This window comes from Trichechus manatus, unplaced genomic scaffold, assembly GCF_000243295.1.
Source record: "Trichechus manatus latirostris isolate Lorelei unplaced genomic scaffold, TriManLat1.0 scaffold00009, whole genome shotgun sequence".
In the NCBI taxonomy this organism is placed as follows: domain Eukaryota; kingdom Metazoa; phylum Chordata; class Mammalia; order Sirenia; family Trichechidae; genus Trichechus; species Trichechus manatus.
Window position 1 is genome coordinate 30,324,195 of NW_004443945.1, and position 27,299 is coordinate 30,351,493.

A 27,299-nucleotide genomic window follows, 5' to 3' on the forward strand; every position below is an offset into this window, starting at 1 on the left:
CAAGTTCCTCCAGATTTATAAACATGATTGTCATTCTTGTAAAATAATTGGACTAAGAGGAAAATGTCATGATAATATGCATTTAATAACAGTTTCTCAACTCACCTAACATGGATACTGTGGAGAACTAGAAGTTCTTTGCCAAGTTTTATTAGGCCTGTTAACAAATTTCAATACAAACTGATGCTTCAATTACGAGGTTCAAAACCAAAAACCTAACCCGTTGCCATCAAGTTGCTTCCAGCTCATGGTGACCCCACATATTACAGAGTAAAATTATTCTCCATAAGGTTTTCTTGACTATGTTTTTTACAGAAGCAGTTTGCCAGCCCTTTCTTTCACAGAGCAGCCACATAGATTCAAATCACCAATCTTTAGTAATCGATTGCAATCCTCCTGCACCACCCAAAACCACACCAAACCCACTGCCATCAAGTTGATTTCTGACTCATAGTGACCGTATAGAACAGAGCAGAACTGCCCATAGGGTTTCCAAGGAGTGGATGGTAGATTCGAACTGCTGACCTTTTGGTTAGCAGCGGAATGCTTAACCGCTGTGCCACCAGGGCTCCTTGCACTACTCAGGGACCTTAATTTTTAGGTTACACATTTTAACTTACCAGTGGCTCTGAACTGACAATCATGGTTTTATATACAGACTTGACAACTAAGTGGCTGGGGTTCTGACAAGTCATTTAAACTCTGTGCCTATGGTATGCTAGTTGTTGAAGGAAGTAATATTTATCCTGTCGTGTATTATACAAAACTTACATAGTGATGATTAGTATAGATTGTAACAGAGCAATACATTTAGGTTCCACAGAAGAAAAATCGCAGGTAAGAATAAAATGCTCTAATGCCATCATTTGGCATTACAGAGGGAGAATAAGAATAAATTTCTGCATTTTTACCTTTCAAAGGACCCTTCTGTTTGATAAGCTGTCAGTGATAATGGAGGAGGCAGTTCCAGTGCTACAATGAGGATTAAAAAAAACAAACAAACAATCCAAACCCGTTGCCGTCAAGTTGATTCCGACTCATAGCGACAATGGACAGAGTAGAACTGCCCCATAGGGTTTCCAAGGAGTGCTTGGTGGATTCGAACTGCTAACCTTTTGGTTAGCAGCCATAGCTCCGTTTCCAATGAGGATAAGTGGGAGTAAATTCCTCCAGCCTTAGACAGAATTTCAACTTTCATTTGGGAAAATAAAAGGACCCTGAATTCTTCTAGAGATGGCCAGGAAAAAGCGCTACTGACATTCTTCCTCCTGAAAAGCAGCAATTGAAGCATTTTCACCACAGGGAAGCTCATTAATCCTTCAACTCATTACAGCTCAACACTGCCTCAAGGTGGCAATGAATGCACCATTGTTAGTGACCTCAAAGTGTTACCTTACACATTCTTGTAAAAAAATACTTTATGATTGCAAGTCTCTGCCCATGTTTTGCTAATTCTTATAGGATTGTCAGTAATGTATACACACCAGGAATATGCAACACACACACACACACACACAGAAGGTTCCAAATTAGATGGTTAAGTGTGAAACTGTAAGTTAAAAGAAAATGTTTCAATATTTAAGGACCCGAGAGAGAGACCAACAGACAAAGAGAGTAGAATATCAAACTACTTGCTGATTGATAGATTAAAAAAAATCACTATTAAACCCTGATCCAGTTCCATGTGAGTGCCACAAAAGGAGCTTTGTTCTTTCACAAAAATGATTCTGTGAAATACCACATTTAATATGTCTGCCAAGCTAATTAAGCAAATAAGATCTGTCCATTAGTAAGTGTGTATCCAGTCAGTTCGCGAACATCAAAACCAGCAGGGGATTTAACAATTTAAAAGTCTTTTTATCCAAACCACCTAAATGCATTACAGATATTAATGCTGATGTTCACTTGTGAATTTTGCAAAACAGTAACAGCAAGAGTCAGAGCGAAAGAGAGAATGAGAGTTACAGAATTAATGTAGACAAAATTAAAGTGATTTTAACATTCCTTAATCAGTCTTTTCTATGCATTCCACTACTCTGGCATAGACTAACTTTTACTTTTTAGACTTCTAGTCAGCCTATTCCTCTCAGTCACTTTATCAAAAGCTGCCTCCTGAAACTTCTGGAATTATATATTCAAGTTAGCATGGACAGCAATCCATGTGTCACCTTCCCCAGGGGATTAGTGCTTCATCTCAGAAAGCTTTGGACCCGATGAGAGAAATTCTTGGAGGCATTTGAGGGAGACTAGGGTCGCTATGAGTCAGAATCGACTCCATGGCAACGGGTTTTGTTTGTTTGTTTGTTTTTTAGGAGAAACAAACCAGAGCAGAGACAGCAAATGCCACATAATTAATTGCATTCAAAACGGACAGTTGCCCTTTTACATGTGACTTGTATATGGAGTGAGATTCAACTTTATGTTCCATATACATCTGTAAGTCTCGTTTAACAATTACGTATATAATTGCATCTGGAGTGATTCAGGGAAAGTCAGAGATAGCCCCTTCCCATTAAGAAGCTTAAGTATGACTGGAACAGTCAAATAGATACACATAAAATTTTTTAAAACACTAAGAAATGCACAACAATGGAAATTTACTGTTATTATTAGATTTCTCTTTTTAGCTCACACATGAGATTTTCCCTGTGATGGGTATCTTTTTTTTTTTTTTTATGTTTATGCTTATAGAACCTTTGTGAACTATTTTTCTACTTAATATGTTAAAAATAGAAGACTTCTTGGTGATTGTGGTAATAAGGAAAATTATTTATTTTATCCAGAAGGGTTAGATAGCTTCTAGTGACATAATAAAATCATAAGGTGGAAAAATAAAAGCACAAAAACACTTTTTGTTCTAGTGGGAAATGACAGATTAAACATTTTATATTTTGAAATTTTAAGCGGAAACAGTCGAATCATATTTTATAGTGTAGCATTACAGGCAGGTTGGTAGGTAAATACATGCACTAAGTTAGGAACCTAAAGAACTGGATTTTAATTCAACCTTTTGACTTATTAAATTTGAGCTCTTTGAGCTTTAGCTTCCTCATCTATAAAACTGGTAAGCATCACTGCAGTTAGAGCAATTAAGATCATCTATACTAAACTGTTTTACTTGTTTTGATTTTATTGTAAGTACATGCTTAGTTCTTAGAAATATATTTGCAACACAAAAAGTTCCTTTGAAAAACAATTTTTTTTTGGCTATGAGATTATTTTAATGGTAACTTTTGATGTGTGACAGATGAAGTCAAACATCCTGAAAGTTTTAATTTGAATGGAATTGTAAATAATTAGAAAGCTTTCTTTTTAAGGAGCAGTAAAAATCGCCTCCAAAAGCCAGTTCTTAATGAATTCTTACCCTAGAACCCTCCCTATGTCATTCAGATTAGAACAGATGAAACATGAATGAGTCCTAGGACCTCTCCGTACATTTTCCATGGTCTAGACTTGTGCAAGCTTTGCGGCTGTTCTCGGTCATGGTGTTGGTAGAGTATGAGTGTATGTATCCAAATGTGCAGGAAGGAAAAGTCTTTAAAGGTTGGGGCCTCTGAACTTATACACTTGGTTTTCTTCTTCTGACTCCATGATGACAGGGACTTGTATGAGTGGGTCAAGGCTGGAAAGAACTTAATTAAAAGTCACACATACCATATCCTCAGCATTCCCACAACTATACAACAGTAACTGGTATCCTTTCCACAAATCTTCAGAAATATTTTTGATATGTGAAGCTTGTGGATAATGATTTATTGCTCCCTTCCCACCCCTTACCCATTTATTGTCTCCTACATTAAAAGTATGCAGAAGAGTGAACACAATTTGAATTTCTATCTTGTGCTCCAAGAATCTGACATCAATCAAATCACTGTGCAATTCTGATTAGACTAGTATGTTTCTTACAAAGGAGCCCTGGTGGAGTAGAAGTTAAGCACTTGTCAGTGCTTCAAACCCACCAGTCGCCCCACAGAAGAAAGATGTGGCAGTCTGCTTTGGTAAAGATTACAGCCTTGGAAACCCTATAGGGTTCTACTCTGCCCTAGAGGGTTGCTATGAGCTGGAATCGATTTGACAGCAATGTGTTTAACTGGTTATGCTTCTAACATCTGATTAACCCTCAAAAATCTCAGTGTCACATACTATTGAACATTTAACTTTTGTCAGTATATTTGAGGACTCCAAACCTTTCATACTCCTTTGTTTTAGCTAAAATATGGTGGAAGGATTGCCCCCTAAAAGGGCTGTGTGCCTCTGGGGAAATAGTTTGGGACTGGGGAATGATCTCCTTGCTAGACTGACCTCCTATAACTGAGCATGGCCACTGTTACCTGAAAAATCCATAGACGCAAGTCCTGGGGATCCTTAGAGTATCAGGTTGACCCTGCATGAGGGTGAGGGTGAGGGTTGAAAATCTCTCCAAGGGGATAAACAAGGACAGGTCTCACAAGGCCAGAGTCGATGCATCACAGGCACTGAATGGGGACTTACAAATTTTCAAGGAAAGTGTTCCAAGGCACGGCACCAAGGTAGGGGTTGCACTTGTCAGGATGTATTTGCCTGGTGAAAATATCCTTTAGCCTTTTCTCTGTCAAAAGCTGACAGACAAGCCTTCCCCTAGAGCCGGTGCCCTCAGTTTGGACTTCTAGTCTCCTAAACTGTGAGAAAAATAAATTTCTATTCTTCAAAACCACCCGTTCGTGGCATTTGTGTTACAACAGCACTAGGAAACTAAAATCCTCATGATAGATTCTAATTTAGCATTCCATTTTGATTAGGCGTACAGAATAGAGTTGCCAGATAAAATCAGAAATACCAGTTAAATTTGAATTTTAGGTTAAAAACATGAGTGTTTTTAGTATAAGTATGTCCTAAGTATTGCATTAGACATACATACACTTAAAAAAATTGTTTATCTGAAATTCAAATTATATCTGAATTTTGGACTAAAAATATTAATGTTTTTAGTATAAGTATGTCTCAAATATTTAATTAAACATAAATACACTTAAAAAATATTGTGTATCTGAAATTCAAATTTAACTTGGTGTCCTGTGTTTATTTGCTAAATCTGATAATGATAATACAGACGTAATGTTTCTTCTCGTTTACCTAAGCTAAATTCCCACTTGCTCTGTCTCTCATTAGTTAGTCTTATTCATCCTCCTGCCCCCTCTACTGGATTTACTTTTATCTTATCCTTCAACTTGATGCTGTACATCTATGAGTGAATTCTGTTATTGAGTATCATTTAATCTGATAGTGACTTCAGAATTGCCATCTGCCTCCGGTTGACTGATTACATCAGTTTCCTTCTCATCTTGGAATAAGTTGTTACCATATAATTCTGAGCTTCAGATATGTGTAACTACACATTCCAACTATTGTATTTACTATAAAAACTTTTTTAATGGATTTTTTTTATTTAATAAATACACCATTGGTAAAAGAATGGGAATAGAAAGTACAAGAATAAGAAAAGATTTCTGTCCTCCAAAATCTTGCGTTGCGTTAATGGCAAGAGTAGAGGTTTGTACAAGAAGTGACAGCTGATTGAAATAACCTCTGCCTGAGAATCAAGAAAGATGTCCTTTCTGAGATTGTGATAGCGGAGAATGAGTAGGAGAAGTTCACTAAACAAAACAAAAACCAGAAACTGTCCAAAGAGAAGAAGGATGAACAAAGACAAGAAGATGCGGAAAGATTTGGCAGGTTCTAAGTTGTGAAAGTAGCTCGTTATGTCTAGATCAACAGTGTGTATGACATTAGTAAGTTAGACTAAATGACAAGTAATGGAAGGTTTTTATAAAAATTACTAAAGATTTTAGTCAATATATTGCAAAAATTGACAGGTGTTGATGTGTCTTTTTTTTTATTATACTTTAGATGAAGGTTTACAGAACAAATAGTTTCTCATTAAACAGTTAGTACACATATTGTTTTATGACAATGGTTAACAACCCCGCAACATGTCAACACTGTCCCTTCTCAAACTTGGGTTCCCTATTACCAGCTTGACTGTCCCCACCTACCTACTAGTACTTGTCCCTGGACTGTTGTGCCCCATTAGTCTCGTTTTGTTTTATTCAGCTGTCTAATCTTTGGCTGAATGGTGAACCTCGGGAGTGACTTCATTACTGAGCTAAAAGAGTGTCCAGAGGCCATGCTCTCAGGGTTTCTCCAGTCTCTGTCAGGCCAGTAAGTCTGCTCTTTTTTTGTGAGTTAGAATTCTGTTCTACATTTCTCTCCAGCTCTGTCCGGGACCCTCTGTTGTGATCCCTGTCAGGGCAGTCCATGGTGGTAGCCGGGAACCATATAGTTGTACTGGACTCAGTCTGGTGGAGGCCGTGGTAGTTGTAGTCCATTACTCCTTTGGACTAATCTTTCCCTTGTATCTTGTTTTCTTCATTCTCCCTTGCTCCCAAAGGGGTGAAACCAGTGGAGTATCTTAGATGGCGGCTCACAGGCTTTTAAGATCCCAGACGCTACTCACCAATGCAGAATGTAAAACATTGTCTTTATAAACTGTGTTATGCCAATTGAGCTAGATGTTCCCTGAGACCATGGTCCCCACAGCCCTCCACCCGGCAAGTCAGTCCCTCAGGGAGTTTGGATGTGTCTATGGAGCTTCCATGACCTTTCCTTGTACAAGTTGTGCTGGCATTTTCAGTATTGTGTACTGTCTTAGCCTTCACCAAGGTTACCACTTATCTATTGTCTATTTAGTATATCCTCCCTTATCCCTCCCATCCCTCATAACCAAAAAAGATTTTTTTGTTTTTGTGTGTAAACTTTTTCAAGAGTTTTTACTGTAGTGATCTCAAATAATATTTGTCCTTTTGTAATTGACTTATTTCACTCAGCAATATGTCCTCCAGGTTCATCCATGTTATGAGATGCTTCACAGACTCATCATTGTTCTTTATCGTCGTGTAGTACTCCATTGTGTATTACGGACCACAGTTTGTTTATCCATTCATCTGCTGATGGGCATATAGGTTGTTTCTATCTTTTTGCTTGTGAACTGTGCTGCAACGAACATGGGTGTGCATATGTCTAGTCATGTGACAGCTCTTATTTCTGTAGGATATATTCCTAGGAGTGGGATTGCTGGTATTTCTAGCTTTCTAAGAAAGCGCCATATCATTTTCCAAAATGGTTGTATCATTATGCATTCCCATCAGCAGTACATAAGCGTTCCGATCTCCTCACAGCCTCTCCAACATTTGTTATTTCCAGGGTTTTTGATTTGTGCCAGTAATGCTGGGGTGACATGGTATCTAATTGTGGTTTTAATTTGCATTTCTCCAATGGCTGTTGATCACGAGAATTTCCACATGTGTCAGTTGGCTGCTTGAATGTCTTCTTTGGTGAAATATCTTCTCATTTCCTTTGCCCATTTTTTCATTGGACTATTTGTCTTTTTGTTGTAATGGTGTTGGATTTTCTTGTAGATTTTAGAGATTAGACTTTTGTCTGACTTGTAATGTCCAAAATTTTTTCCCAGTCTGTAGGTTCTCTTTTGACTCTTTTGGTGAAGTCTTCTGATGAGCGTAAGTATTTAATTTTTAGAAGATTCCACTTATCTAGCTTATCTTCTGGAGTTTGTGTGTTGTAGATTATGGTTTCTATCCTGTTAATGCCATGTATTGGTGCCTCTAGCGTTAATTCTATTTTTCTTCTATGAACTTTATAGTTTTTAGCTTTATATTTAGGTCTGTGATCCATTTTGAATTAGTTTTTGTATACGGTGTGAGATATGAGCTCTGTTTCATTTTTTTGCAGATGGACATCTAGTTTCACCAGCACCATTTGTTAAAAAGAGTGTTCTGCATTTTTTTGACTTTGGGCCCTTGTCAAAGATCAGGTGACCGTAAGTGGATGGATTTACATCTGGGTTCTCAATTCTGTTCCATTGGTCAATGTATCTGTCATTGTACTAGTACCATGCTGTTTTGACTACCGTAGCTGTATAGTAAGTTCTGAGGTCAGGTAGTGTGAAGCGTCCTACTTTCTTCTACTTCTTTGATGGAGCTTTACCTATCCATAGCTTCTTCCGTTTCCATATAAACTTAATGATCAGTTTTTCTATCCCTTTAAAGAATGTGGTTGGTATTTGGATTGGGATTGCATTGTATTTGTAAATCGCTTTGGGTAGAATTGTCATTTTAACAATGATGAGTCTACCTATCCATGAGCATGGTATGTTTTTCCATTTTGTAGATCCCTTAGGGTTTCTTGCAGTAGTGTTTTGTAGTTTTCTTTGTATAGGTCTTTTACAGCCCTGGTTAGATTTATTCCTAAGTATTTTATTTTTTTAGGGACTATTATAAATGGTAATGTTTTCCTGATTTCCTTTTCATCATTCTATTTATTGGTGTATAGGAATCCAACTGATTTTTGTATGTTTATCTTGTATCCCACTACTCTGGTGAATCTTTCTATTAGTTGCAGTAGATTTCTCATGGAGTCTTTTGGTTTTCTAGGTATAGTATCATATCATCCACAAACAGGGACAGTTTAACTTCTTCATTACCAATTTGGATGCCCTTTATTTCTTTTTCTTGCCTTATTGTTCTAGCTAGGACTTCCAGCACAGTGTTAAATAGGAGTAGTGATAAAGGGCATCCTTGTCTTGTTCCTGTTCTCAAGGGGCATGTTATCAGCCTCTCTCCAGTGAGAATCATGTTGGCTGTTAGTTTTGCATAGTTGTCCTTTATTATGTTGAGAATTTTTCCTTCTATACCTCTTTTATTAAGACTTTTTATCAGTAATGGGTGTTGGACTTTGTCAAATGCCTTTTCTGTGTCAATTGAGATGATCACGTGATTCTTTTCTTTCCTTTTATTTACATGGTGGATTATGTAGATTTTCTAATGTTGAACCATCCTTGCATACTTGGTCTGAATCTTACTTGGTCATGGTGTATTATTTTTTTATTATGATGCTGAATTCTATTGTCTAGAATTTTGTTAAGAATTTTTGCATCTATATTCATGAGAGATAATGTTTTGTAATTTTCCTTTTTTGTGGCATCTTTGCCTGGTTTTGGTATCAGGGTAACACTGGTTTCATAGAATGAATTCGGAAGTGTTGCTTCCTTTCTTATGTTCTGAAATAGTTTGAGTAGTACTGGTATAAGCTCTTCTCTGAATATTTGGTAGAATTCTCCAGTGAAGCCAGCTGGGCTAGGGTTTTTTTTTGTTGGGATTTTTTTTTTATTACCTTTTCAATCTCTTCTCTGGTTATGGGTCAGTTCAGATTTTCAACATCATTTTGTGTTAGTTTGGGTAGGTAGTGTGTTTCTACAAATTTATCCATTTCCTCTAGGTTTTCAAATTTGTTAGAGTATAGTTTTTCATAATACTCTGTTATGATCCTTTCTCTTTCAGTTGAATCTGTTGAGATGTCCCCCATTTCATTTATTATTTGGGTTATTTGCATCCTCACCTGTTTTTATTTTGTCATTCTGGCCAGTGGTTTGTCGATTTTGTTGATCCTTTCAAAGAATCAGCTTTTGGTTTTGTTGATTCTTTCTATTGTTTTTTAATTTTCTATTTCATTTATTTCTGCTGTGGTCTTTATTATTTCTCTTCTACTGGCTGTGGGATTTTTTTGCTGTTCTCTTCTTATCTGTTTCAGTTGTGTAATTAATGTTTTGCTTTTACCCCTTACTTCTTTTTGGATGTGTGCTTCTATTGCTATAGAAATTGTCTTCTGAGGATTGCATTTGCTCTGTCCCAAAAGTTTTGGTCTGATGTGTTTTCTTTCTCGTACGTTTCTAGGAATTTTTTTTTTTCTGATTTATTTTTTTACCTAGTGGTTTGCAAGCGGGGTGATATTCAGTTTCCATGTAACCGATTTCTTTTCCTTGCTCTTCCTGCTGTTAATTTCTACCTTGATGGCATTGTGGTCAGAGAAGATACTTGTAATATCTCAACATTTTGGATTTTGTTGAGGATTGCTCTGTGGCCTAAGCTGTGCATTGGAGAACGTTCCATGTGCATTGGAAAAGAATGTGTGCTTTGCAGCTTTTGGGTGGAGTGTTCTATATACGTCTATGAGGTCAAGTTGGCTGATTGTGCTCTTTAGGTCTTCTGTATCTTTGTTGAGTTTCTAGATACTCTGTCCTTTACCCATAATGGTGTGTTGAAGTCTCCTACTATTATTGTGGAACTGTCAATTTCTTTTTTCAGTGCCATCAGAGTTTGTTTTATGTATTTTGGAGCCCTGTCATTGGATGCGTAGATGTTTATTATGGTTATGTCTTCATGATAGATCACCCCCTTAATCATTATATAGTGTCCTTCTTCATCTTTTATGGTGAATTTTGTTTTAAAATCTGTTTTGTCTGAGATTAGTATTACCACTCCTGCTCTTTTTTGGTAGCTGTTTGCTTGATATATTTTTTCCATCCTTTGATTTTTAATAAATTTTGGTTTTTGTTTCTAAAGTATGTCTCTTGTGGACAGCATATTGATACATCTTTTTTTTTTTAATCCATTCTGTCACTGTCAGTCTCTTTATGGTTGCATTTAGGCCACTTACATTCAGTGTAATTATTGATAGTTGAGAGTTTATTGCTGTCATTTTGTAGTGTGTTTTTTTTTTTGTGATGCTGGCATTTTCTTTGTTCCTCTTACTCTCCTGTGCTGAATTCCTTTTGTTTGTGGATATTTTTTTTCATTTCTTTTGTTTTTGTAGGTTTTGTTTTTGCTGAGACTTTGTGTTTTTCTTCTTTATTTTCATGAGTAAGTTTTTTAACTTTCCTTGTTGTTACCTTGAAATTTACCCTTATTTTCCTATGTTTCGACCAGTCCATTATTACTTGGTATCACTTTGCCTTCCTCTCCATTAGAAGGTTCTATAGCTACACCATTTATTCCCTTTTTTATTGTTCTGATGTTATTGCCCTTTACAGGTTAACCTCTCTGGTTCCCTGTTGTAATACTTTTGGTTTTGGATAGTCCTTTAGAATTTATTTCCTAGGTTGGTAACTGGTTGGTACAATCCTGCGTCTTAGTTTCAGCCTGTGGTCTGATGTTGTTTGTCCTCAGATAGAAGGACTCCCTTTAAGAATTCTTGTAAGTTTTCTTTGGTTTTTACATAGTCCATTAATTTCTGTTTATCTGGAAATGTCCTAATTTCACCATCATATTGGAATGAGAGTTTTGCAGGATATAGGATATATTAGTCTTGTCTTTCAATTTTTTTCTTTTAGGTTTTATGTATGTCATCCCATTGCCTTCTTGCCTGCATGGTTTCTGCTGGATAATCCAAACTTAGTCTTATTGTTTCTCCTCTGTATGTGACTTTCTGTTTTTTTTCAAGCTGCTCTCAGGATTCTTTATTTGTCTTTGGTTATAGCAAGTGTGATTATGATATGTCTTAGTGATTTTCTTTTGGGGTGTATCCTATATGTGGGTCGTTGAGCTTCTTGGATGGCCATCTTTTCATCTTTCATGATATTGGGGAAGTTTTCTGTCAGTAGTTCTTCAATGATCCCCTCTGTGTTTTCTGTTTTCTCCCTTTGTTCTGGGACTCCGATCACTTGCAGATTTTTGCTTTTGATTGTATCACACACAATTCTCAGGGTTTCTTCATTTTTCTTAATTCTTTTTTCTGATTCTTCCTCAATCAGAGTTGTATCCAAGTGTTTGTCTTCAATTTCACTGATCCTGTCTTCCATCATTTCAAACCTGCCCCTCAGCCCTTCTTTGAAACTCTCCATTTCTGAAATCTTGTTGTTTATCTCTTGATTTCTAACTGTTGTTTTTGTATGATTTCTAGTTTGAATTTATTTTGGCATTTTGTTCCTGTATTATTTTCCTGAATTCTTCCATTTTTTTGTCTCCATTTTCCATGAATTTGTCTATTTTTTCCTCATTTTTGTCTGCTTTTTGCTTCAACTCTTGGGTAGCTTTGACTATTAGAGATTCTAATTCCTATTAGGTAGTTACAGAGCCTTTTCTTCTACTGGAAAGTCATCTGGTGTTTTATTTTGGATCCCTACCAAAACCAACCTGACTTTTTTTTTAATATGATTTCATATTTTCTGTTGTCTCTTGGACATTCAGTAGCTATTTCCTCATTTATTGATTGTAGATTTATTTGTTTCATCCTGCTTTTTTGTTTTATTTGGTTATATGTGAGCAGGCAGGCTGTGTTCTTTGTTGTTTGCTCATCTGTGGGCATGATACTTTTCACCTTCTTCTCCAATGGCCGGGGTCAGTCTCTCAGGTATGGTACAGCAGGTCAGGCTCAGCTGAAGAGGAGTTGCTGGGAAGGGTTGTTTGTGGCAGGTACTAGGGCCGACAGAGATGGCCAGGAATCAGTGCAGGGCAGTTTCCCATAGGCCATGCCTGTGCTGCCTGGGAGTGTGATATTCAGTGCATGGTACAGGTAGGCAGGAAGGAGGGGGGAGATTGTGATGTTTAGAGCTAAGACGGGTGTGGGAATCAAGAGAGAGGAGAGAGGAACAGGAGCCAAAAACATATAACCAAACAACAAAAAAGAGTGCTAAGGAAGCTTACCATGGAGTGGAGAGTGAGAAACTGAAAATGGAGGGGAAAAAAAGAAAAAAGGTAAAAGAAAAAAATGAATAAATAAAAATTAGAAAAGAAAAGCCCCCAGGGATCCCACCAGTTCAGCTGTAAGGTTGGGGAAATTGCTCCCAAGCCGTGAAGAAGTACAGCCTGGCTATAAGGGACAGAGGTGTCACACAGCACCAGGTATTCAGGAGACAGGAAGAGAAGGTAAGCATAGAGAAACGAGAAACTAAGAAATGAAGAAAGACAAAAAAGGAGAAAAGAGAGAAAACAAAACAAGAAAAGATAAATGCCCCCAGGGATCCTACTGTAGCTGCGCAAACTGAGGGAGTAGCTCGCACACTGTGCAGTACTGCTCTACTAGCAGGAGGTCCCAAGCTGAGAAAAGAAAAGGAAGACAAACAAACTAAACAAAACAGAACAAATCAAAACAAAAGCCCCATGAATCCCATCAGTGTGGTTGCATGGGCTGGGGAACAGTTCCACAGTAAAGTGACATTTCACAGACTTTCAGGAAAAAGCAAAGACAGCACACAGAACCAGGTATTTCAGAGAATGGAGGTGGCAGTGGTGAGAGGTAAGGAAGAAACCAAAAGAAGTGGAAAAAAGCAACACCAGCAGCCATCAAATGGCACTCTGGGAGCCAGCCAGTGTGGGTGGGTGGAATTCAAGTGGCACCAGGGTGATGCCTGTGATTCCTGGCCAAGTGACTGTGGCTGCAGGAAGCAGAAGATGCCAAGTGGTGGTGAAGAAGTGTGGGGAGTGGGAAAGCATATATCACTGGTTACTGGTTGTTCAGTCTCCTGCTGGAATCTCTGTGAAGCTGCTTTCCCATATCCCTTGTTCGCTGATCTCTGATACGAGTCCAAGATGGCAGATCTATGCTGCTTTAGCTGATAGGGGACCTCTGCTTATATCTCTCCTTGCTCTCTGTTCTCTGCCAGTTTCTTATACCATTTGGTGCTTGGTTGAGTTCTTTTATCTCTTCATTTAATGCTTAGGGTTTCAGGATTGATGTTTGTCTCTGTTTGAGTTAGTTTTTAGGATCTTTGCTGTGGAGGGACGGCATGGTGCTTCTGTCTATAGTGCCATGTTGCCTGGAAGTCTCTAGGAGTTGATGTGTATTAAGTAGGGGCTTACATTATTAGATACACTATGTGGTTCTGAGGAGCCAGGTGGCACAGTGGTAAAGTGTTCAGCTGCTAACGAAGAGGTCAGCAGTTCAAATCCACCATGCACTCCTTGGAATCCCTATGGGGCAGTTCTACTCTGTCCTATAGGGTTGCTATGAGTCGGAATCAACTCTATGACAATGGGTATGTGGTTCAGAAAGACAGTCCTAGTAAGAATGTTAGAAGGCAGTTATTAGATGGCAAAGGAACTGGAGGAAAAGAGATGTGTGAACATGCTATCTTATGGTGTGAGGGCAGAAGAAAATGAGACATAAACTAAGTCAGGAAGAGTAAGTAGATTTGAAGAATATAATGGATTGAAGATATATTTAATTGGCTGAATTAATAAAATGTACTGACCAGTTTACGGAATGATGAGGAGAAGCTGAGGGAAAGATAGAGACCTTAAATGATACCATTATTTCTGCATCAATGTTGAGTCTATCTACCGAGGTGAAAGCAAAGGATAAGTATGCCTAGTCAATGAGACTCATTCAATTAAATGACTCATTCACAGGGCCAGGGCTGGGGTGAGACAAGTGAGGCATTCACCTTAGGCAAAAATTTAACTGATTTCAAATCTAATTGTTTTTGCTGTTTTTCTTCCATTATAAATAACCACTACAGTACTTTGATCACTTATTCATATACTTTTTCTCAAGCCCATTGACACTCATTTATTTCTGGGAGGCAATTTTGTTCAATTGATCTCTGACTTCAGTGTGATTTTTATCAGATCCCAACAGGACCTTTCATGGAACCTGACACACTGATTTAAAATTTATAGAGAAAGCAAGAGCCCAAGAATAAGAAATATCTTCCTAATGAAAAAGAATGAGATGGGAAAACTTGCAGTATTAGATATTAATGCTTATTACAGAGCCATAACAATTTTAGCATTGGTGCTTGAATAAACAAATAGATCAGTAGAACTGAATAGATAACTGAGAAACATACCCATGCATATATATGAAAACTTGATTTATATTGAGTAAGCATTAGAGATCACTGGGGGAAGGACTAACTATTCAATTAGTACTAATGCATCTGATTATCTATATAGAAAACACACATTTATCCCTACCTCACACAATAAAACAAATCAATTTCAGGCAGTACAAAGATTTAAACATTAAAACAATGCTACATATCTTTTAGAAGCCATTAAAAGAGATTATCTCTAATCTTGGAGTAGGCAGTATTTCTTAAACAAGACACAAGAAGCATATTAAAGAAATATAGATGAATACTAACATTAATTAAAGAATCTGCTGATCAGAAGACAATCAACAGGGTAAAAATACAAACCACAAACTTGAAGAAGATCCGTGCAACCCAAATAGGTGATAATGGATCCATGCTGAGTTATATAAACAAGACCTACAAATCAACAAGAAAAATATTAACAATACCATAGAAAATGAGCAAAAGATAGAAAACAGCTAATTTAGAAAAGGAGAACAAATAACGGCAAAATATATTAAAAGGATAAATAAAATTATTTAAAATTAAATAATTAAATATCCAGTGAGAAATAAGTAATATTTACAGAATGGTAAAAATTAAAATGCTTGACAATACTCAGTGCTGTATGTAGATGCATCAAAACAATTTTTATACTATTTGTTGGCACTCCATAGTACAACTAGGGACAATTATTTAAAAAAAAGTATTTTGGAAATATATACTAAAGTTGTACATGCACAAAGTCTACAATCCAACAATGCCATTCCAAGGCATATACTCTGAAGAAAATCTTGCACATACGCACCAGGAGAAATCTCAAAGTAGCAACACTCAAAACGTCATAAAAAATCTAGAAAGAAATATCAATTACCAGCAAAAAGTGGATAGAAAAATTGTAGTATGTGCATTGAATGGAATACAAAGCAGTGAAAATGAATTACAGTCTCACAAATCATCAGGGATAAATTTCAAAATAATATTTAGTAAAAAAGAAAACAAATTATTCCACTAACGTAAACTGCAAAACAGACAAATATATAAGACAGCAATTATTTTTAGAGAGGAAGGCAGAGTAGTACTTGGAGAATGAAATCCAAAGAGCATCCAATGTTTAGGTGAGCATCCAATTTACAGGTAATATTTTATTATTTTTAAACTAATGATCTATTCATGAATATTTATTTTATTTTAAACTATTAACATGTTATATGTTTTCTATTTGTAATGCTTCTTTGTGGATTTCTAAAATTTGATGCCTCTGTTGCCATGTTGGTAATGTTTTGGATGGTCATTTTGGTATTCACAATGCTACTCTTCTGGATATTCTGCCTGATAATTGTTATTATATATTTCAGATTTCATTTAGCCCCTGGATTCTGCCCTGTATGACCAAACAATTTTATTGATACCCATCTGTACAAATATTATGAGTTGTCCACTAGTTATGTTAGCTCCTCATCATAGATGTTTTTGTCATCTTAAATATATTTTCTGGGACCTGGGGTTATCATTGCTACTTGGTTGGTTCCTTTGTTAGTGCGCAAGTTTAAGCAAATTATTACCTAGGCAAAAGGTTTGTGGTTTGAATTTCTGAAATCATCAAATTATTGTTTTCTGCCATAAGCTGTCATATCTGCCACACTGACATTTGTTGGTATCTACCTGCAACTGATTGTACATTGTACAGCTCTTACTTTTCCTTCTTCAAAATTTCTTATTTGTTTTCCTGAGTGCTTGACACCAATGTCAGTTGTGGACATGAAATTACTTCCGTTTCAGTCAGTCTTATTAAAACTATTAGGGTGACCTGGAGCCTAGAGAATGTTTTCTAGTCCCTAAAATATTTTTCTTCAAAAATGTCATGTGGCTTCATACTATAAGCCAACTAATTAAGTTGCCAATGTTTTCCAGCTGAGGTAAAAAAAATCAAACAAACAAACCCAACCCGTTGCCGTCTAGTTGATTCCAACTCATAGTGACCCTATAGGACGGAGTAGAACTGTCCTGTAGGGTTTCCAAAAAGCAGCTAGTGGATTCGAACTGCTGACCTCTTGGTTAGCAGCTGAGCTCTTAACAACTGAGCCACCAGTTGAATGTTAAATCAATGCCTTCCTTCATTGAACCTGGTGAGAGTTCAAGGTATACAATTTGTTAGAACAATAAAATTTTGTCCCAATCCAAAAGCTTGTTACCTCTTCTAGATAATGGTAGAGATAGTCTTCTGCCTAATGATCACATCTGAAGGCAAACTAAGCTTGACCTCAAAAAAGAGAGCCAGTAAGAAGGAGTTATTTTAAAGAAGGTTGAGCAATTTTCTGCCAACAAAAGACGCTATTGTTGGGTTGGGTGGGAGAGTTGGGGTCTCTCCCATTCCAATTTTTACCTCCCAGGAAATTATACTCTGATCTTAGCTCTTCTCAAAAGAAGTCCCTAAGTAGATAATAGCTTTCACAACTAAATATTGCTGAGCCCTTGACTGTCCCTAGTTCAATCTGTAGTACACTCCCCACCCCTCTCTGCCCTCCCACAAATCATTCTTCAACATATAATTTCTATACTTCACTGTTGTTAAATAGAAAAATGTATTTGCTTATTATTCATTAAGTGCTTCCTTTTGATTTGGTGAGTATATGGGTAAAACAAAATGCTAGGTATATTATATAGGGAAACAGAAACACACACAGAGACACCACCATAAACCCTACCACCAACAACAACCAGTTATACCAATTGAGGTGATGGGAAGGGAATAAATCTAGAAAGATATAGCATTTTCTAAAACTGTATGAAAGTCATTAAATATTTGAGAATTAATGGGTTTTATCATACTTAATAAGGAGTCCTGGTGGTGCAGTGGTTAAGCTCTCGGCAGCTAACTGAAAGGCTGGCAGTTTGAACCCACCAGCTGCTTGAAGAAAGATTTAGCAGTCTGCTTCCATAAAGATTACAGCCTTGTAAACCCTATGGGACAGTTCTGCTCTGTCCTATGGGGTCGCTATGAGTTTGAATTGACTAGATGGCAATTTTTTTTTTTAATCATACTTAATGTAGCCACTATCAACAGCATTGACTTTCATAATTAGTTGATACTTTGGAGGAAAAAAATATTAAACATGATTTTATGTTGTCCATGAGTATACTTTATAATAACTTTTTCTTCTTTTAAAATTTGGCATACTCAGAATAAATGCAATTTGCTGAGGTTAATAAAACTCACACAAAAGCTGTCTCAATCCAGGATTTTACAATGTAAATTCAGAGGTATTATCTTCTGGATTTACCTTACATCTCTGAGTTGAATGTGTTTGTGACTGGCTTTGATCAAAATTAAACTGGAGTCAAATCTTCACCTGCCTAATGAGTATCATGCAGATCTGGGGTGAAGTACTGTTAAATCTACAAAGACACTCACTAAATCTAGGCTCAATAATGTATACCAGTAAAACCAAACCCACTGCTGTTGAGTCGATTCTGATTCATAGCGACCCTATAGGACAGAGTAGAACCGCTCCACAGGGGTTTACAAGGAGCAACTGGTGGATTAGAACTACTGACCTTTTGATTACCAGCGGGGCTCTTAACCACTACACCACCAGGCCTCCCAATAAGGTATAATGCTCATATTATTAATATTTTTCATTTTAATGCACAAGCTGCCCAAAACTAGTTCTGTACCCATATTATTACATATTGCAACAACATAAAAGATCAAAATTATTTCTCAAATCTAAATTATTCATGAGAGAAAAAAAGTACTATAAAAAGCACGGGTTTGGGATTTAAACAGACTTGGGTACAAATTCTTTCTACAACTTGCCATTTCTATGATCTGAGGCAAAGCACTTAAATTTTGTTTGTTTTCTAAGTTTTAGAATTAAAAAAAAAGTTGCTGTTGAGTATAAATGGACTCATTGTGACCCCTTTTGTGTCAGAGTAGAACTCTGCTCCATAGGGTTTTTAATGGCTGATTTTTTTGCAATTAGATCACTAGGCCTCTCCTCTGAGGTGCCTGTGGGTGAACTTGAACCACCAACCTTTTGGTTAGCAGCCGAGTGCATTAACTGTTTGCACCTAGGAGGAAAAAAAAGAGGGCAATATTATTTATATTAGTAATTTGCAAACATTTCCATGTATGACACACAGGATAAAATTAGAGGGAATTTGTGGGTGTTTATACGGGGCTTGATAGGTCCTTAGGTGGCGCAAATTGTTTGTGCTCGACTACTAACCTAAAGCTTAGATGTTCCAATTCACCTAGCAGAGCTGCAGAAGAAAGGCCTGGCAATTTGTTCCTGTAAAGATTACAGTCAAGAAAACCCTATGGAGCAGCTCTATTATGTAACACATGGGGTCACCATGCATCGGCATCGACCTGATGGCAATGGGTTTGGGTTTTTTGTTTGTTGTTTATATGAGGCTTGGTGAAAATTTTATCTTTATGTTATATATTAATTAGAAAAATAAAAATACAAGTCTTAAGGAAAGTATTAATATTAAATTTGTATAACACTTCTAAATAGTTTCATAAGTAACAGACTTACGAACTTAACCATGGACATAAAGATTTTTTTTTAATATTAGATCTTATGTTTGATTAATTTTTCAATGATAATCTCGTCTTATTTATACATGTCATAAACATAAAGCTTTGCATAAATAGGTGAAAAATGTTAACCATTCAATTTTTAGAACCAATCAAAAATCTATATTAAGTGAATTATATTTAGAGTTGAACAGCTCTTAATTAATATTTATAATATTAAAAATTATTTATAATGTGAATGTATTTTGAATATAATTCAACTTTTCATATAAATGATTTCAAAGTGAGATGAAGCTTTTATTTCCAGAATCTCATGCACTTTCTGAGCAATTACTCTGGAGCAACTTTCCATGGCACTATATGTTACAGTTATCTATTACTACATAACAAGCTATCCCTAAACTTTCTGGCTAGAAGTAACAATCCTCATTTATTTTCCTCACAGCTCTGCAATTTGGGCAGGGCTCAGCAGGGATGGCTCATCTTTTCTCCAGGTAATGTTAGTGGGGACAGCTTGCCTTGGCTACAGGATCCAATTTCAGGAAGGATCATTCATATGGCTGACAAGTTTGTACTGGCATCTAACTGGGAGCTTATCAAGGCCCTATCAGCCAGGGGCCTTAGTTTATCTCCATGTGGACATCTTCAGGGCTTCTCACAGTGTAACGTCTAGGTTCCAAGAGCTAGCACTTTAAAAGACAGTAAGCGAGACTTTCTAGTCTCTTATTACTTGGGCCTAGAAATTGAGCATCAGTTCCATTCCATTCTATTGATGAAGCAGTCACTGAGCCATCCAGATTCAAGAGGAAGGAGAATAGATGAACAAACCCCATGTCTCAGTGGAAGGAGTGTCAAAGAATTTGCAGCCATCTTCAATCTACTATAATATTTTAAAATATTGTAAATATTGGATAAAATAGAGATTAAATATTAAAGATTTGGAGGTGCTACCTGTATCTGTGTCTGTCATGAGACAACTCACTTGCTCATTCCTTCTCCACTGTGGCTCTGTTTGGGCTGTGCTCTGTGCTAATTGGGGACCTGAAACCTGAATCCCTTCAGCAGAGACAGAAGTTCCTTAAGGGCAATGGGCAGTGGAGAATCCTACACCTAATTATTGAATTAGATGTTCAGGTAGTAGAGGATCTTCTTGGTTAGGCTCAGAACATTAAGGAAGACCAGCAGGTACCTATCCTGCTTGGTGTCTGTGAATATCATGAGCACTATGTTCTGTCTTTCATAGAGTACTTCTTATTGTCAGAGGACAGGTCTAGGGGTTCTGGGAAGCCTAGGCTCCTGCCTTCCTTTGCATGAGGGTAGAGAAGATCAATATCTCCCAGTATACCTGTAACATCTTGAGGCACATCAGGAGTGAAACTCCGATTTACCTCCATAGAATGATTACTCATGATAATATAAAGTGCATAATAGACTATAGATGGTGTTTAAATAGTTGTTAAGTAAGTGGGCTCTGTATTCAGAATATCAAAATTTAAATTCTGATTTCATCTTCTAGTTGTATGGACTCTTGGTTAAAATAGAGATTAAAATAGATTTTACTTAGGGTTACTGTGAGGAACAGATGAGCTAATGCATATAAAGAGGCAATGTACATAGTCAGAATATAACAAATATGAGTTCACTGGTTTAATTATGACAATGAAAATTAAAAATCACACCACACATCTGTAAGCCATAATCAATTCCAATGTTTTTCAGTAATGCTTTCTTATATATTTTTATTAAAATAGTAGTTCATGGCCTTTTATCCAAGTTTGTTATGTTTGTCCATTTTGCTTTACACTTCATGTCCACTGACTCTTTTTCTCTCAATTATTTTGCTTGAAACACTTCTGACTTCAATATCACCTGTAGCATGTGATAATATGCTACAAATCTTATATACTATTGATGAAGAAGCTAAGGAAAAATAGACCATTCATTTGTTAGACTTGTAACCTGAAGCTTTAGAACTCATCATTAAATAAAAATTTTACCAGTGAATTTAGTGTATTTCTCTTTTTACAGTTATGCATCATAAGACGTTCTATTTTACTTTGCAAAATATTATGTTTTCTCAAAATAATGAAAGGTACAATTCTTTTTTTTTTTTTAAAGTTTATGAACTTTATGGTGTTTATATGATATCTCCCTACCTTGTCTCTGATGGTCTCTAGGGCACAATATGCCATTCTAAATTGAAAGATTTTAGAAGCACATAGACATATAGTAATGGCACAATATATATGCACAGCTTATGTATTCATAAGCTGTCTGATTAACATCATTTTTATGCTATTCAATGTTAGCAAAACATAAAGATAGTCTTCTGTTGAATTTTTAAGGCTGTAATACTATTCCTTAGGTATTAGCAAAATAAATGTGACATTCAAATGAGAGTGTTACTATGAAATTATAGATTGTGTTACAATAGGACCATTTTCTGAGTCTTTCCCACTAATGTCAGCGTAGTGATGGATAGTTGACAGGAAAACCATTCATTTGAGTTATGACTTTGATCTTTCTTCAACTATTTTTTTGACAATATAAAAAATTTAACTTTGGGTACAATATGTAATTAAATATCTCTCGGTGTGTGTCGTAGGTTTTGCTTAGACATGGAAAGGTGGAAAATCATATGGGGCAATAGACATATGATCAATTGTCATCTCTAAATAAGATTTTGAAGGAAATGGTGTTCAGAATGGGAATTTGGTTAAGAGTCTGATAATAAAATGAATATTCCATGGCCATTTCCTAATTTTAAGCATTTTTCTAGTCGAAGTAGGGAAAGTGTAGCAGCAAAAGATATAGAGATGGATATAGCAGTACAGAATGTGGATTCAGGAAAGAAAGCCAAAATTTGTATATAGCTGTCTACCCCTCTAGACAGTAAGCTCCCTCAAGAAAAGGATAAAGTAGGAAGAACCCTTGACTCCATCTGCAGTTCAATATATATTGAAAGATGAACACCCCACATTATTTTTCTCACAATATGTATTCAGCTATGATCAGTCTTCTTTTAGCAGGCTACAAAGGCAGGGATAGCAGAAAACTAAAAGATGCCAAGAATTTTAAAGGAAAAATCTTCTGGAGAGGTACCACAAAGAACACTGCAATACCAAGTTATTTGTAAAAAGATATTTTGAAACAATTTATTTCTACTTTAATTTTTGTAAATGTATAATTTTTACTCAATTTTATGATTTAAAAATTTATTTTGAAAATATAAATTTAGGTTGTTCAAAAGGAACTGAGGAATGTATTACCATTGCCATTGTTATTGTTGGCATTATTATTATCCATTAAGTCAATGTGTTAACGAATAGCAATGTTCCCCTTGGGGTTGGGAAAACTCTGTAGTAATTGTTATGGAAGTGAGGGACCATTAATAGAGACTGAAACGTAATGCATGAATATGCAAATCACAGAAGTTCTTGTTTAAATGTATTAAATTGTCAGTGCATGATCATATTGAGAAATAACATTGATGAAACCTGGCTGTTGAAAGAGTTAAAATGCCAAGTTATAGACTAAGTAACTAATGGAGTAAATATTACACAGATATTTGTTTATAGGCCTAGGACTTATGTTCTAGGATGTCATCGCAAGATAAACTTGAATATATTTATGTTTGGAACTATAATTAGTTTCACGACCTATTCAACTGTGTTAAAAGTGTCCACACTCTATGGAGACTCTGACGTACTTATTTCCTACTGTGCTGAAAAAATAGAGCCTTTGAGGCCTTGACAAAGATTGATCATTTGACCTCAGACAAAAGTAAATCCTAAAATTTGATTAGCATTCTGTTGTTCTCCTCTAGGACTATTATCACTCATCTAACCTCTATTTCCCTTTCTTGTTGTCAGTGACTACACCTTTTCCAAATCATCCAATGAGTCAAAGTAATAGGAGCTTTATGACTCAGTGAAAAAGTCAGCCACTCTTAACTATAATCAACGTTCAGAGAACGTTTACCTGTTTTCAAAATGAACGGCATGATGTCCAGTTAAGATTACTTAAGATAGAGAGACTGTGTCATCACCCAGAATTCTGATTTCTTATCGGACTGCTAAGTCAGAAAAGCCAGCAACATTATCCTATTACCTTCCCAACCGCGGCCACCCTGTGACCTCTTGTATCACAGAGTCAATGTTTAAAATCACTGCTCATCCTTTTCAGTTGCCAAGTACCTGTCTACAAAAGAACGCATTGTGTAAACTAGTCATCTGCTTGGGGTTTTTTTCAGTATGGTAAAGTGCCATGCTGACTCAGAGCCAATTTAGTAGCCAGAGCGTCAGAAAACTACTTGAAGTGTAAGGATATTTAAATCCTCTAATCTTTCAAAACTCTACATTTTAAGGAGCAATTTAATATACTTCTCTCACTTTGTGACCTTGAAGAAACCACACAGTGCACTGGTCTTTTATTTCCTCCTCTATAAAATGATGAGTTTGGACTCTATCACGTTTGACCACTTTAGGCTCAACAATTTTATAGTACAATGGTTCTTCTCCTTTCTAGTTTTGCTGAAGTTTTATTGTTGGTTTTATCAACTGAAGGAAATACATTGGCATTTAGGCTGTTAGTACAATGGAAATGAGATACTATTTTCAAAATTTTCTCCCATACATTTAAAACAATAAGATCACAAGTTATTCTTCAAGTATATAGCAAGAGAACTAGAATATTTAAAGATATCAGTAAATGCATTTTGAGTAATATCACAAGTGGGCAACAAGTAGATCGACTGTCCTACTAAACCCCACAGCAACTATTTGAGCAGGAATTCCACCATGCTCTCTAAGTAAGCCAAAGTTTCCTTGGGTGCAGTGGTTAAGCATTCAGATACTAACCAAAAGGTCAGCAGTTCGAATTCACCAGCCTCTCCTTGGAAACATTATGGGCAGTTCTACTCTGTCCTAAAGGGACACTACGAGTAAGAACCCACTAGATGGAAATGGGTTTGCTTTTTGGGACCCCTGGTGGAGCAGTGGTTAAGAGCTTGGGCTACTAACCAAAAGGTCGGCCATTCAAATCCAGAGGCTGCTCTTTGGAAACCCTATGGGGGCAGTTATATTCTGTCCTGTAGGGTCACTATGAATTGGAATCAACTCCTCAGCAATGGGTTTTAGAGCTCCTGTGGAGTAGAGGTTAAGAGCTGGGCTGCTGACCAGACGTTCCTGGGAAACCGTATGGGGCAGTTCTACTCTGCCCTATAGGCTCACTATGAGTACCTATTCCTGTAGTGTAGCAGTTATCAAGTTCGCCTCACACACAAAATGTCCCTGGTTCTATCCTGGGCAATATTTTGCCCAGAGAATCCTTTAAAATTGCAACTAGGGGATTGGATTTTTTTCTTCAGTTCTTTCAGCTTAAGAAATGCCAAGCATGTTCTCCCCTTTTTGGTTTTCTAACTCCAGTCTTTGCAAATTTCATTATAATACTTTACTTTGTCTTCTTGAGCCGCCCTTCTGTTCAGCCCTTTTATGTCACCATTTTTTCTATTCGCTTTAGCTACTCTACATTCAAAAGCAAGTTTCCAAGTCTCTTCTGATGTCCAGTTCAGTCTTTTCTTTTTTTTCCTGTCTTTTTAATGATCTTTTGCTTTCTTAATGTGTGATGTCTTGATGTCATCCCACAACTCCTCTAGTCTCTGGTCATTAGTATTCAATGCTTCAAATATATTTTTGAGAAATCATAAAATGAAGATGAAAAGAATACACAGCCATTTTAGGAGGAAGCGTATAATCAAGAATCAATGGTATTGAAGGAAGAAGTCCAAGCTCACTGAAGGCATTGGCGAAAAACAAGGCTCCAGTAATTGATGGAATACCAGTTGAGACGTTTCAACAAAACATATGCAGCACTGGAGGGGCTCACTTGTCTATATCAAGAAATATGGAAGATAGTTGCCTGGTTAATTGAATGGAAGCAATCCATATATGTATCCATTTCAAAGAAAGGTGATCCAACAGAATGTAGAAATTAGCAAACAATATCATTAATATCACACACAAGTAAAATTTTGCTAAAGATCTTTCAAAAGCGGTTGTAGCAGACTACAGGGAACTGCCAGAAATTCAAGCCAGATTCAGAAGAGGATGTGGAACAAAGGATATCATTGCTGATGTCAGATGGATCTTGACTGAAAGCAGAGAATACCAGAAAGATGTTTACCTGTATTTTATTGACTATGCAAAGGCATTCAATTGTGTGTATCATAACAAATTATGGATAACATTGCAAAGAAAGTGAATTCCAAAACACTTAACTGTGCTCATGCAGAATCTGTACATAGAACAAGAGGCAGTTGTTTGAACAGAACAAGGGCATACTGTATGGTTTAAAATCAGGAAATGTCTGCTTCAGGATTGTATCCTTTCACAATACTTACTAAATCTGTATGCTGAGCAAATAATCAGAGAAACTGGACTATATGAAGAAGAACAGCAAATCAGGATTGGAAGAAGCCTCATTAACAACCTGCCATATGCAGACGATACAACCTTGCTTCCCGGAAGTAAGGAGGACTTGAAACACTTACTGATGAAGATCAAAGACCACAGTCTTCAGGATGGATTACATTACAATATAAGTGGATGAAAATCTTCACAACTGGACCAATAAGCATCATCATGATAAGCAGAGAGAAGACTGAGGTTGTCAAGGATTTTGTTTTACGTAGATCCACAATCAATGCTCATGGAAGCAGCAGTCAAGAAATCAACAACTTATTGCACTGGGAAAATCTGCTGCAAAAAAACCTCTTTAAAGTGTTGAAAAGCAAAGTTTTCACTTTGAGGACTAAGATGAGACTGACCCTAGCCATGATGATTTCAATTGCCTCGTATGCATGCAAAAGCTAGACAACGAACAAAGAAGATCGAAGAAGAATTGATGCCTTTGAATTATGATGTTGAAGAAGAATATTGGATATAACATGGACTGCCACAACAACGAACAAGTCTGTCTTGGAAGAAGTACAACCAAAGTGTTCCTTCAAAGTGAGGATGGTGAGACTTCATTTCACATACTTCGGACATGTTATCAAGACGGACCAGTCCCTAAAGAAGGACATCGTGCTTGGTAAAGTAAAAGGTCAGCAAAAAAAAGAACGACCCTTGACAAAATGGATTGACTCAGTGGCTGCAACAATGGGCTCAAACATAGTAATGATTGTGAGGATGGGACAGGACTATGCAGCATTTCATTCTGTTGCTCATAAGGTTGCTATGAGTTGGAACTGATACGATGGCACTTAATAACAACAATACTCACCAAAAAACTTTTTAAAAGAATAAAAAGACAACCTGCAAGTGGGAATAAAATCTTTGAGAATGATATATGTAATAATGGTCTAATGTCTAAAATATGTAGAAAACTACAACTTAACAACAAAAACACAAACAACCCCATTAAAAAATGGGCAAGAGACAGGAATAGACACTTCAAAAAGAGGACATTCAAGTGGCTAATAAACACAGTAAAAGATGTTTGCTACCTTTAGCCATTAGAGAGATGCAAATCAAAAAACAATGATATATCATTTGTCCCCTATTAAAATGGCAGTGATCAAAAAAACATAAAAATAATGCTTGTGAGGTGGGGCCAAGATGGTGGAGTAGTCAGATGGCTTCCTATGTACCTCTTACAACAAAGACCTAAAGAAACAAGTGGGAGAGTTCTGGTAGGATGGCGCTGTAGGCAGAAGCACCACACCGTCCCTCCACAGCAAAGATCCGAAAAACTAAACCAAACAGAGAATGCAACAATCCTGAAAACCTAGAACATCAAATGAAGAGATAAAGAACTCAGACGAGCACCAAATGGAGTAAGAATACTGAAAGAGAATGGAGAGCAAGGAGAGATTCATGCAGAGGTCCTCTACCAGCTAACTCAGCGTGGATCCACCATCTTGGACTCCTATAGGAGACCAGCAATCAGGGGTATGAGAAAGCAGCCTCACAGAGCATCCAGTGGGAGACAAAACAGCCGGGACAAAACAAACAAATCTACAATCAATAAACGAGAGAAATATCTACCGAATGTCCCGAAAACAGCAAA